The 14,398-nt window shown below is 37.4% G+C and overlaps 3 non-coding genes across 3 annotated transcripts; all 3 read left to right on the forward strand.

Annotated features, from left to right (window-relative positions):
• Positions 1-5,903: 5,903 nt before the first annotated feature.
• Positions 5,904-5,976, forward strand: TRNAF-GAA (transfer RNA phenylalanine (anticodon GAA)). Its single transcript has one exon. It is a non-coding gene; the product is annotated as a tRNA-Phe (tRNA).
• Positions 5,977-7,070: 1,094 nt separating this feature from the next.
• TRNAF-GAA (transfer RNA phenylalanine (anticodon GAA)) lies at positions 7,071-7,143 on the forward strand. The gene has a single exon. It is a non-coding gene; the product is annotated as a tRNA-Phe (tRNA).
• A 5,159-nt stretch (positions 7,144-12,302) lies between these two features.
• Positions 12,303-12,375, forward strand: TRNAF-GAA (transfer RNA phenylalanine (anticodon GAA)). The gene has a single exon. It is a non-coding gene; the product is annotated as a tRNA-Phe (tRNA).
• Positions 12,376-14,398: the final 2,023 nt, after the last annotated feature.

The raw sequence follows: 14,398 nt of genomic DNA on the forward strand, positions 1-14,398 counted from the left end.
AATTTAACACATAACTGCACATGCAGATAGAGTGACCAGGTTCTGCATTTATCTTTAACAATTATAAAAAATACAACAGAAAGACGAAATTGCCAGCTGGATGAAATAGCTCAGTTGGGAGAGCAGTAGACTGAAGATCTAAAGGTCCCTGGTTCAATCCCGGGTTTAGGCACATTTTGAACTTCTGCTTTGCATGCCACAAATGCTATTTGGAGTCAACTCATATTGACGTTGTTTATAATGATCAAAACCTTTTATCAAGCTGATCGATAAGACAACCATTTCAACATATTTTTTACATTCTGTCTTTCTGTCAAACTTGCTTCCACCTCTCTTGTATTCAACTTTACCTGCTTTATTTGCCAATTCTTCCTTTAATTGAAAGTAAAGCTTTGCCTGCATCAGCCTCGAGTTCCCCTTATACAAAACTGTTAGTAGTCAGATGACCTAGTTTGCCTACCCTCGCCATATAGGTCTGTGTGTCTGAGTATAAGTCCATTCATAGTTTACAAACATCTTCTAACTAACTTGGCTCCTAAAAAGGAAATTCACCCATCAGACCAATTTAGCTGCTGAATAATATTGGACAATTTAACACATAACTGCACATGCAGATAGAATGACCAGGGTCTGCATTTATCTTTAACAATTATCAAAAATACAACAGAAAGCCAAAATGGCCAGCTGGATGAAATAGCTCAGTTGGGAGAGTGTTAGATTGAAAATCTAAAAGTCCCTTGTTCAATGCTGGGTTTCGGAAAAGTCGGAGAGGTTTCTTGCTTCTCACAAAATATTTCTTGGTATCAGCTCAAGTTTTTCTTTCTTTATTTATCAAAATATTTGATCAACTGATCGACAACATGATCAATTCAACATAGAATTGTCTTTCTGTCCTCCTTCTAAATTTGCTTCCACCTCTCTTGCATTCAGCTTCGACTACAAATGTTTCCTATTTCATGCTTTTTTGTAAAGTAAACTCTTGTCTGCATCAGCTTCCACTTCTCCTTGAACACAGATTTCAGTAATCAGATGATATAGCTTACCTACTCAGGCCAAATACCTCTGTGTAATATGGTGCTAGTCCATTCAGAGTAAAAAACAAAAGCTACCTATCCTGGATCCGAAAAATGCTATTTACCTATTGCACCCGTTAACTGATGAATGATACAGGACATCTTAAAACATAGCTCTAGCATGAGGTTGAGCATCTATTTTCTTGGGAAGTTTAAAAGAAAGGATGAAGACCCAAACTACCAGCAGGCCAAAATAGCTCAGTTGGGAGAGCGTTAGACTGAAGATCTAAAGGTCCCTGGTTCAATCCTGGGTTTCGGCACAATTTCAATTTCTGCTTTTCATTTCACAAAAGCTGTTTGGAGTTAAATCAACGCTCTTCTTTATCAAAACCTTTTATCAATCTGATCAACAACACAATCAATTCAACATATTATTTACTTTCTGTCTTCCTTTCAAACTTGCTTCCACCTCTCTTGTATTCAACTATGCCTCATTTATTTGCAAATTCTTGCTTTATTTTAAAGTAAAGCTTTGCCTGCATCAGCCTCCAATTCCCCTTATACAAAACTGTCAGTAGTCAGATGACATAGCTTGTACACCCTGGCCATATAGGTCTGTGTTTCAGAGTATAAGTCAATTCAGAGTTTAGAAAGAAAATTCTACCTACCTTGTCCCCTAAAAAGGATATTCACTCATTAGACCAAGTTACCTGCTGAATGATACTGGACACTTTAACACATAACTATAAACGAAAATAGAATGACCAGGTTCTGTATGTATCGTCTACAATTATTAATAATACATCAGGAGGCCACAGGGACTTGTTGGCTGAAATATCTCAGTTGGGAGATCGTTAGACTGAAGAGCTTAAGGTACCTGATTCAATCCTGACTTTCAGCACAGTGCGAGGGGATCCTACATTCTTGCAAAATATTTCTTGAAATCAGCTCTAGTTTTGTTTTCTTTATTTCTCAAAATATTTTATCAACTGATCAACAACATGATAACTTCAACAAAAAGTTGTCTTTCTGTCCTCCTTCTAAACTTGCTTCCACCTCTCGTGCCATCAGCTTTGATGACGAATTTATCCCATTTTATACTTTTTTCAAAGTAAACTCTTGTCTGCATCAGCTTTCACTTCTCCTTGAACAAAGTTGTCAGTATTGAGATGACATAGCTTACCTACTCAGGCGACATACGTCTGTGTAATACAGTGCTGGTCCACTCAGAGTTTTAAAAAAAACGACCTAACATTTATCCCAAAAACGCTACTCACCCATTTCACCAGTTAGCTGCTGAACAATGCAGGACACATTAAAACACAGCTCTAACCTCAGATTGAAAATCCAGGTTCTGCATCTCTGTTCTGGGATTGTTCAAAAAAAGAGGCTGAATACTATAGCTGCTGGCAGGCCGAAATAGCTCAGTTGGGAGAGCGTTAGACTGAAGATCTAAAGGTCCCTGGTTCGATCCTGGGTTTCGGCACATTTTGAACTTCTGCTTTGCATGCCACAAAGACTATTTTGAGTCAACTCATATTGACTTTGTTTATAATGATCAAAACCTTCTATCAAGATAATCGACAATACAATTAATTCAACATATTATTTACTTCCTGTCTTTCTTTCAAACTTGCTTCCACCTCTCTTGTATTCAACTTTACCTGCTTTATTTGCCAATTCTTCCTTTAATTGAAAGTAAAGCTTTGCCTGCATCAGCCTCGAGTTCCCCTTATACAAAACTGTTAGTAGTCAGATGACCTAGTTTGCCTACCCTCGCCATATAGGTCTGTGTGTCTGAGTATAAGTCCATTCATAGTTTACAAACATCTTCTAACTAACTTGGCTCCTAAAAAGGAAATTCACCCATCAGACCAATTTAGCTGCTGAATAATATTGGACAATTTAACACATAACTGCACATGCAGATAGAATGACCAGGGTCTGCATTTATCTTTAACAATTATCAAAAATACAATAGAACGCCAAAATGGCCAGCTGGATGAAATAGCTCAGTTGGGAGAGTGTTAGATTGAAAATCTAAAAGTCCCTTGTTCAAAGCTGGGTTTCGGAAAAGTCTGAGAGGTTTCTTGCTTCTCACAAAATATTTCTTGGTATCAGCTCAAGTTTTTCTTTCTTTATTTATCAAAATATTTGATCAACTGATCGACAACATGATCAATTCAACATAGAATTGTCTTTCTGTCCTCCTTCTAAATTTGCTTCCACCTCTCTTGCATTGAGCTTCGACTACAAATGTTTCCTATTTCATGCTTTTTTGTAAAGTAAACTCTTGTCTGCATCAGCTTCCACTTCTCCTTGAACACAGATTTCAGTATTCAGATGACATAGCTTACCTACTCAGGCCAAATACCTCTGTGTAATATGGTGCTAGTCCATTCAGAGTAAAAAACAAAAGCTACCTAACCTGGATCCGAAAAATGCTATTTACCTATTGCACCCGTTAACTGATGAATGATACAGGACATCTTAAAACATAGCTCTAGCATGAGGTTTAGCATCTATTTTCTTGGGAAGTTTAAAAGAAAGGATGAAGACCCAAATTACCAGCAGGCTGAAATAGCTCAGTTGGGAGAGTGTTAGACCGAAGATCTAAAGGTCCCTGGTTCAATCCCGGGTTTCGGCACAATTTCAATTTCTGCTTTTCATTTTACAAAAGCTGTTTGGAGTTAAATCAACGCTCTTCTTTATCAAAACCTTTTATCAATCTGATCAACAACACAATCAATTCAACATATTATTTACTTTCTGTCTTCCTTTCAAACTTGTTTCCACCTCTCTTGTATTCAACTATGCCTCATTTATTTGCAACTTCTTGCTTTATTTTAAAGTAAAGCTTTGCCTGCATCAGCCTCCAATTCCCCTTATACAAAACTGTTAGTTGTCAGATGACATAGCTTGTACACCCTGGCCATATAGGTCTGTGTTTCAGAGTATAAGTCAATTCAGAGTTTAGAAAGAAAATTCTACCTACCTTGTCCCCTAAAAAGGATATTCACTCATCAGACCAAGTTACCTGCTGAATGATACTGGACACTTTAACACATAACTATAAACGAAAATAGAATGACCAGGTTCTGTATGTATCGTCTACAATTATTAATAATACATCAGGAGGCCACAGGGACTTGTTGGCTGAAATATCTCAGTTGGGAGATCGTTAGACTGAAGAGCTTAAGGTACCTGATTCAATCCTGACTTTCAGCACAGTGCGAGGGGATCCTACATTCTTACAAAATATTTCTTGAAATCAGCTCTAGTTTTTTTTTCTTTATTTCTCAAAATATGTTATCAACTGATCAACAACATGATAACTTCAACAAAAAGTTGTCTTTCTGTCCTCCTTCTAAACTTGCTTCCACCTCTCTTGCCATCAGCTTTGATGACAAATTTATCCCATTTTATACTTTTTTCAAAGTAAACTCTTGTCTGCATCAGCTTTCACTTCTCCTTGAACAAAGTTGTCAGTATTGAGATGACATAGCTTACCTACTCAGGCGACATACGTCTGTGTAATACAGTGCTGGTCCACTCAGAGTTTTAAAAAAAAACAACCTAACATTTATCCCAAAAACGCTACTCACCCATTCCACCAGTTAGCTGCTGAACAATGCAGGACACATTAAAACACAGCTCTAACCTCAGATTGAAAATCCAGGTTCTGCATCTCTGTTCTGGGATTGTTCAAAAAAAGAGGCTGAATACTATAGCTGCTGGCAGGCCGAAATAGCTCAGTTGGGAGAGCGGTAGACTGAAGATCTAAAGGTCCCGGGTTTCGGCACATTTTGAACTTCTGCTTTGCATGCCACAAAGACTATTTTGAGTCAACTCATATTGACTTTGTTTATAATGATCAAAACCTTCTATCAAGATAATCGACAATACAATTAATTCAACATATTATTTACTTTCTGTCTTTCTTTCAAACTTGCTTCCACCTCTCTTGTATTCAACTTTGCCTCCTTTATTTCCCAATTCTTCCTTTAATTGAAAGTAAAGCTTTGCGTGCATCAGCCTCCAGTTCCCCTTATACAAAACTGTTAGTAGTCAGATGACCTAGCTTGCCGACCCTCGCCATATAGGTCTGTGTTTCTGAGTATAAGTCCATTCATAGTTTACAAACATCTTCTAACTAACTTGGCTCCTAAAAAGGAAATTCACCCATCAGACCAATTTAGCTGCTGAATAATATTGGACAATTTAACACATAACTGCACATGCAGATAGAATGACCAGGGTCTGCATTTATCTTTAACAATTATCAAAAATACAACAGAAAGCCAAAATGGCCAGCTGGATGAAATAGCTCAGTTGGGAGAGTGTTAGATTGAAAATCTAAAAGTCCCTTGTTCAATGCTGGGTTTCGGAAAAGTCTGAGAGGTTTCTTGCTTCTCACAAAATATTTCTTGGTATCAGCTCAAGTTTTTCTTTCTTTATTTATCAAAATATTTGATCAACTGATCGACAACATGATCAATTCAACATAGAATTGTCTTTCTGTCCTCCTTCTAAATTTGCTTCCACCTCTCTTGCATTCAGCTTCGACTACAAATGTTTCCTATTTCATGCTTTTTTGTAAAGTAAACTCTTGTCTGCATCAGCTTCCACTTCTCCTTGAACACAGATTTCAGTATTCAGATGACATAGCTTACCTACTCAGGCCAAATACCTCTGTGTAATATGGTGCTAGTCCATTCAGAGTAAAAAACAAAAGCTACCTAACCTGGATCCGAAAAATGCTATTTACCTATTGCACCCGTTAACTGATGAATGATACAGGACATCTTAAAACATAGCTCTAGCATGAGGTTGAGCATCTATTTTCTTGGGAAGTTTAAAAGAAAGGATGAAGACCCAAACTACCAGCAGGCCGAAATAGCTCAGTTGGGAGAGCGTTAGACTGAAGTTCTAAAGGTCCCTGGTTCAATCCCGGGTTTCGGCACAATTTCAACTTCTGCTTTTCATGTCACAAAAGCTGTTTGGAGTTAAATCAACGCTCTTCTTTATCAAAACCTTTTATCAATCTGATCAACAACACAATCAATTCAACATATTATTTACTTTCTGTCTTCCTTTCAAACTTGCTTCCACCTCTCTTGTATTCAACTATGCCTCATTTATTTGCAACTTCTTGCTTTATTTTAAAGTAAAGCTTTGCCTGCATCAGCCTCCAATTCCCCTTATACAAAACTGTCAGTAGTCAGATGACATAGCTTGCACACCCTGGCCATATAGGTCTGTGTTTCAGAGTATAAGTCAATTCAGAGTTTAGAAAAAAAAATTCTACCTACCTTGTCCCCTAAAAAGGATATTCACTCATCAGACCAAGTTACCTGCTGAATGATACTGGACACTTTAACACATAACTATAAACTAAAATAGAATGACCAGGTTCTGTATGTATCGTCTACAATTATTAATAATACATCAGGAGGCCTCAGGGACTTGTTGGCTGAAATATCTCAGTTGGGAGATCGTTAGACTGAAGAGCTTAAGGTACCTGATTCAATCCTGACTTTCAGCACAGTGCGAGGTGATCCTACATTCTTGCAAAATATTTCTTGAAATCAGCTCTAGTTTTTTTTTCTTTATTTCTCAAAATATTTTATCAACTGATCAACAACATGATAACTTCAACAAAAAGTTGTCTTTCTGTCCTCCTTCTAAACTTGCTTCCACCTCTCTTGCCATCAGCTTTGATGACGAATTTATCCCATTTTATACTTTTTTCAAAGTAAACTCTTGTCTGCATCAGCTTTCACTTCTCCTTGAACAAAGTTGTCAGTATTGAGATGACATAGCTTACCTACTCAGGCGACATACGTCTGTGTAATACAGTGCTGGTCCACTCAGAGTTTTAAAAAAAACGACCTAACATTTATCCCAAAAACGCTACTCACCCATTTCACCAGTTAGCTGCTGAACAATGCAGGACACATTAAAACACAGCTCTAACCTCAGATTGAAAATCCAGGTTCTGCATCTCTGTTCTGGGATTGTTCAAAAAAAGAGGCTGAATACTATAGCTGCTGGCAGGCCGAAATAGCTCAGTTGGGAGAGCGTTAGACTGAAGATCTAAAGGTCCCTGGTTCGATCCCGGGTTTCGGCACATTTTGAACTTCTGCTTTGCATGCCACAAAGACTATTTTGAGTCAACTCATATTGACTTTGTTTATAATGATCAAAACCTTCTATCAAGATAATCGACAATACAATTAATTCAACATATTATTTACTTCCTGTCTTTCTTTCAAACTTGCTTCCACCTCTCTTGTTTTCAACTTTACCTGCTTTATTTGCCAATTCTTCCTTTAATTGAAAGTAAAGCTTTGCCTGCATCAGCCTCGAGTTCCCCTTATACAAAACTGTTAGTAGTCAGATGACCTAGTTTGCCTACCCTCGCCATATAGGTCTGTGTGTCTGAGTATAAGTCCATTCATAGTTTACAAACATCTTCTAACTAACTTGGCTCCTAAAAAGGAAATTCACCCATCAGACCAATTTAGCTGCTGAATAATATTGGACAATTTAACACATAACTGCACATGCAGATAGAATGACCAGGGTCTGCATTTATCTTTAACAATTATCAAAAATACAATAGAACGCCAAAATGGCCAGCTGGATGAAATAGCTCAGTTGGGAGAGTGTTAGATTGAAAATCTAAAAGTCCCTTGTTCAAAGCTGGGTTTCGGAAAAGTCTGAGAGGTTTCTTGCTTCTCACAAAATATTTCTTGGTATCAGCTCAAGTTTTTCTTTCTTTATTTATCAAAATATTTGATCAACTGATCGACAACATGATCAATTCAACATAGAATTGTCTTTCTGTCCTCCTTCTAAATTTGCTTCCACCTCTCTTGCATTGAGCTTCGACTACAAATGTTTCCTATTTCATGCTTTTTTGTAAAGTAAACTCTTGTCTGCATCAGCTTCCACTTCTCCTTGAACACAGATTTCAGTATTCAGATGACATAGCTTACCTACTCAGGCCAAATACCTCTGTGTAATATGGTGCTAGTCCATTCAGAGTAAAAAACAAAAGCTACCTAACCTGGATCCGAAAAATGCTATTTACCTATTGCACCCGTTAACTGATGAATGATACAGGACATCTTAAAACATAGCTCTAGCATGAGGTTTAGCATCTATTTTCTTGGGAAGTTTAAAAGAAAGGATGAAGACCCAAATTACCAGCAGGCTGAAATAGCTCAGTTGGGAGAGTGTTAGACCGAAGATCTAAAGGTCCCTGGTTCAATCCCGGGTTTCGGCACAATTTCAATTTCTGCTTTTCATTTTACAAAAGCTGTTTGGAGTTAAATCAACGCTCTTCTTTATCAAAACCTTTTATCAATCTGATCAACAACACAATCAATTCAACATATTATTTACTTTCTGTCTTCCTTTCAAACTTGTTTCCACCTCTCTTGTATTCAACTATGCCTCATTTATTTGCAACTTCTTGCTTTATTTTAAAGTAAAGCTTTGCCTGCATCAGCCTCCAATTCCCCTTATACAAAACTGTTAGTTGTCAGATGACATAGCTTGTACACCCTGGCCATATAGGTCTGTGTTTCAGAGTATAAGTCAATTCAGAGTTTAGAAAGAAAATTCTACCTACCTTGTCCCCTAAAAAGGATATTCACTCATCAGACCAAGTTACCTGCTGAATGATACTGGACACTTTAACACATAACTATAAACGAAAATAGAATGACCAGGTTCTGTATGTATCGTCTACAATTATTAATAATACATCAGGAGGCCACAGGGACTTGTTGGCTGAAATATCTCAGTTGGGAGATCGTTAGACTGAAGAGCTTAAGGTACCTGATTCAATCCTGACTTTCAGCACAGTGCGAGGGGATCCTACATTCTTGCAAAATATTTCTTGAAATCAGCTCTAGTTTTTTTTTCTTTATTTCTCAAAATATTTTATCAACTGATCAACAACATGATAACTTCAACAAAAAGTTGTCTTTCTGTCCTCCTTCTAAACTTGCTTCCACCTCTCTTGCCATCAGCTTTGATGACAAATTTATCCCATTTTATACTTTTTTCAAAGTAAACTCTTGTCTGCATCAGCTTTCACTTCTCCTTGAACAAAGTTGTCAGTATTGAGATGACATAGCTTACCTACTCAGGCGACATACGTCTGTGTAATACAGTGCTGGTCCACTCAGAGTTTTAAAAAAAAACAACCTAACATTTATCCCAAAAACGCTACTCACCCATTTCACCAGTTAGCTGCTGAACAATGCAGGACACATTAAAACACAGCTCTAACCTCAGATTGAAAATCCAGGTTCTGCATCTCTGTTCTGGGATTGTTCAAAAAAAGAGGCTGAATACTATAGCTGCTGGCAGGCCGAAATAGCTCAGTTGGGAGAGCGGTAGACTGAAGATCTAAAGGTCCCGGGTTTCGGCACATTTTGAACTTCTGCTTTGCATGCCACAAAGACTATTTTGAGTCAACTCATATTGACTTTGTTTATAATGATCAAAACCTTCTATCAAGATAATCGACAATACAATTAATTCAACATATTATTTACTTTCTGTCTTTCTTTCAAACTTGCTTCCACCTCTCTTGTATTCAACTTTGCCTCCTTTATTTCCCAATTCTTCCTTTAATTGAAAGTAAAGCTTTGCCTGCATCAGCCTCCAGTTCCCCTTATACAAAACTGTCAGTAGTCAGATGACCTAGCTTGCCGACCCTCGCCATATAGGTCTGTGTTTCTGAGTATAAGTCCATTCATAGTTTACAAACATCATCTAACTAACTTGGCTCCTAAAAAGGAAATTCACCCATCAGACCAATTTAGCTACTGAATAATACTGGACAATTTAACACATAACTGCACATGCAGATAGAGTGACCAGGTTCTGCATTTATCTTTAACAATTATAAAAAATACAACAGAAAGCCGAAATTGCCAGCTGGATGAAATAGCTCAGTTGGGAGAGCAGTAGACTGAAGATCTAAAGGTCCCTGGTTCAATCCCGGGTTTAGGCACATTTTGAACTTCTGCTTTGCATGCCACAAATGCTATTTGGAGTCAACTCATATTGACGTTGTTTATAATGATCAAAACCTTTTATCAAGCTGATCGATAAGACAACCATTTCAACATATTTTTTACATTCTGTCTTTCTGTCAAACTTGTTTCCACCTCTCTTGTATTCAACTTTACCTGCTTTATTTGCCAATTCTTCCTTTAATTGAAAGTAAAGCTTTGCCTGCATCAGCCTCGAGTTCCCCTTATACAAAACTGTTAGTAGTCAGATGACCTAGTTTGCCTACCCTCGCCATATAGGTCTGTGTGTCTGAGTATAAGTCCATTCATAGTTTACAAACATCTTCTAACTAACTTGGCTCCTAAAAAGGAAATTCACCCATCAGACCAATTTAGCTGCTGAATAATATTGGACAATTTAACACATAACTGCACATGCAGATAGAATGACCAGGGTCTGCATTTATCTTTAACAATTATCAAAAATACAACAGAAAGCCAAAATGGCCAGCTGGATGAAATAGCTCAGTTGGGAGAGTGTTAGATTGAAAATCTAAAAGTCCCTTGTTCAATGCTGGGTTTCGGAAAAGTCGGAGAGGTTTCTTGCTTCTCACAAAATATTTCTTGGTATCAGCTCAAGTTTTTCTTTCTTTATTTATCAAAATATTTGATCAACTGATCGACAACATGATCAATTCAACATAGAATTGTCTTTCTGTCCTCCTTCTAAATTTGCTTCCACCTCTCTTGCATTCAGCTTCGACTACAAATGTTTCCTATTTCATGCTTTTTTGTAAAGTAAACTCTTGTCTGCATCAGCTTCCACTTCTCCTTGAACACAGATTTCAGTAATCAGATGATATAGCTTACCTACTCAGGCCAAATACCTCTGTGTAATATGGTGCTAGTCCATTCAGAGTAAAAAACAAAAGCTACCTATCCTGGATCCGAAAAATGCTATTTACCTATTGCACCCGTTAACTGATGAATGATACAGGACATGTTAAAACATAGCTCTAGCATGAGGTTGAGCATCTATTTTCTTGGGAAGTTTAAAAGAAAGGATGAAGACCCAAACTACCAGCAGGCCGAAATAGCTCAGTTGGGAGAGCGTTAGACTGAAGATCTAAAGGTCCCTGGTTAAATCCTGGGTTTCGGCACAATTTCAATTTCTGCTTTTCATTTCACAAAAGCTGTTTGGAGTTAAATCAACGCTCTTCTTTATCAAAACCCTTTATCAATCTGATCAACAACACAATCAATTCAACATATTATTTACTTTCTGTCTTCCTTTCAAACTTGCTTCCACCTCTCTTGTATTCAACTATGCCTCATTTATTTGCAACTTCTTGCTTTATTTTAAAGTAAAGCTTTGCCTGCATCAGCCTCCAATTCCCCTTATACAAAACTGTCAGTAGTCAGATGACATAGCTTGTACACCCTGGCCATATAGGTCTGTGTTTCAGAGTATAAGTCAATTCAGAGTTTAGAAAGAAAATTCTACCTACCTTGTCCCCTAAAAAGGATATTCACTCATTAGACCAAGTTACCTGCTGAATGATACTGGACACTTTAACACATAACTATAAACGAAAATAGAATGACCAGGTTCTGTATGTATCGTCTACAATTATTAATAATACATCAGGAGGCCACAGGGACTTGTTGGCTGAAATATCTCAGTTGGGAGATCGTTAGACTGAAGAGCTTAAGGTACCTGATTCAATCCTGACTTTCAGCACAGTGCGAGGGGATCCTACATTCTTGCAAAATATTTCTTGAAATCAGCTCTAGTTTTTTTTTCTTTATTTCTCAAAATATTTTATCAACTGATCAACAACATGATAACTTCAACAAAAAGTTGTCTTTCTGTCCTCCTTCTAAACTTGCTTCCACCTCTCTTGCCATCAGCTTTGATGACGAATTTATCCCATTTTATACTTTTTTCAAAGTAAACTCTTGTCTGCATCAGCTTTCACTTCTCCTTGAACAAAGTTGTCAGTATTGAGATGACATAGCTTACCTACTCAGGCGACATACGTCTGTGTAATACAGTGCTGGTCCACTCAGAGTTTTAAAAAAAAACGACCTAACATTTATCCCAAAAACGCTACTCACCCATTTCACCAGTTAGCTGCTGAACAATGCAGGACACATTAAAACACAGCTCTAACCTCAGATTGAAAATCCAGGTTCTGCATCTCTGTTCTGGGATTGTTCAAAAAAAGAGGCTGAATACTATAGCTGCTGGCAGGCCGAAATAGCTCAGTTGGGAGAGCGTTAGACTGAAGATCTAAAGGTCCCTGGTTCGATCCCGGGTTTCGGCACATTTTGAACTTCTGCTTTGCATGCCACAAAGACTATTTTGAGTCAACTCATATTGACTTTGTTTATAATGATCAAAACCTTCTATCAAGATAATCGACAATACAATTAATTCAACATATTATTTACTTCCTGTCTTTCTTTCAAACTTGCTTCCACCTCTCTTGTATTCAACTTTACCTGCTTTATTTGCCAATTCTTCCTTTAATTGAAAGTAAAGCTTTGCCTGCATCAGCCTCGAGTTCCCCTTATACAAAACTGTTAGTAGTCAGATGACCTAGTTTGCCTACCCTCGCCATATAGGTCTGTGTGTCTGAGTATAAGTCCATTCATAGTTTACAAACATCTTCTAACTAACTTGGCTCCTAAAAAGGAAATTCACCCATCAGACCAATTTAGCTGCTGAATAATATTGGACAATTTAACACATAACTGCACATGCAGATAGAATGACCAGGGTCTGCATTTATCTTTAACAATTATCAAAAATACAATAGAAAGCCAAAATGGCCAGCTGGATGAAATAGCTCAGTTGGGATAGTGTTAGATTGAAAATCTAAAAGTCCCTTGTTCAATGCTGGGTTTCGGAAAAGTCTGAGAGGTTTCTTGCTTCTCACAAAATATTTCTTGGTATCAGCTCAAGTTTTTCTTTCTTTATTTATCAAAATATTTGATCAACTGATCGACAACATGATCAATTCAACATAGAATTGTCTTTCTGTCCTCCTTCTAAATTTGCTTCCACCTCTCTTGCATTCAGCTTCGACTACAAATGTTTCCTATTTCATGCTTTTTTGTAAAGTAAACTCTTGTCTGCATCAGCTTCCACTTCTCCTTGAACACAGATTTCAGTATTCAGATGACATAGCTTACCTACTCAGGCCAAATACCTCTGTGTAATATGGTGCTAGTCCATTCAGAGTAAAAAACAAAAGCTACCTAACCTGGATCCGAAAAATGCTATTTACCTATTGCACCCGTTAACTGATGAATGATACAGGACATCTTAAAACATAGCTCTAGCATGAGGTTGAGCATCTATTTTCTTGGGAAGTTTAAAAGAAAGGATGAAGACCCAAATTACCAGCAGGCCAAAATAGCTCAGTTGGGAGAGTGTTAGACCGAAGATCTAAAGGTCCCTGGTTCAATCCCGGGTTTCGGCACAATTTCAATTTCTGCTTTTCATTTCACAAAAGCTGTTTGGAGTTAAATCAACGCTCTTCTTTATCAAAACCTTTTATCAATCTGATCAACAACACAATCAATTCAACATATTATTTACTTTCTGTCTTCCTTTCAAACGTGCTTCCACCTCTCTTGTATTCAACTTTACCTGCTTTATTTGCCAATTCTTCCTTTAATTGAAAGTAAAGCTTTGCCTGCATCAGCCTCGAGTTCCCCTTATACAAAACTGTTAGTAGTCAGATGACCTAGTTTGCCTACCCTCGCCATATAGGTCTGTGTGTCTGAGTATAAGTCCATTCATAGTTTACAAACATCTTCTAACTAACTTGGCTCCTAAAAAGGAAATTCACCCATCAGACCAATTTAGCTGCTGAACAATATTGGACAATTTAACACATAACTGCACATGCAGATAGAATGACCAGGGTCTGCATTTATCTTTAACAATTATCAAAAATACAACAGAAAGCCAAAATGGCCAGCTGGATGAAATAGCTCAGTTGGGAGAGTGTTAGATTGAAAATCTAAAAGTCCCTTGTTCAATGCTGGGTTTCGGAAAAGTCTGAGAGGTTTCTTGCTTCTCACAAAATATTTCTTGGTATCAGCTCAAGTTTTTCTTTCTTTATTTATCAAAATATTTGATCAACTGATCGACAACATGATCAATTCAACATAGAATTGTCTTTCTGTCCTCCTTCTAAATTTGCTTCCACCTCTCTTGCATTCAGCTTCGACTACAAATGTTTCCTATTTCATGCTTTTTTGTAAAGTAAACTCTTGTCTGCATCAGCTTCCACTTCTCCTTGAACACAGATTTCAGTATTCAGATGACATAGCTTA

The sequence above is a fragment of the Triturus cristatus genome, chromosome 8 (genome assembly GCF_964204655.1).
Source record: "Triturus cristatus chromosome 8, aTriCri1.1, whole genome shotgun sequence".
In the NCBI taxonomy this organism is placed as follows: Eukaryota; Metazoa; Chordata; class Amphibia; order Caudata; family Salamandridae; genus Triturus; species Triturus cristatus.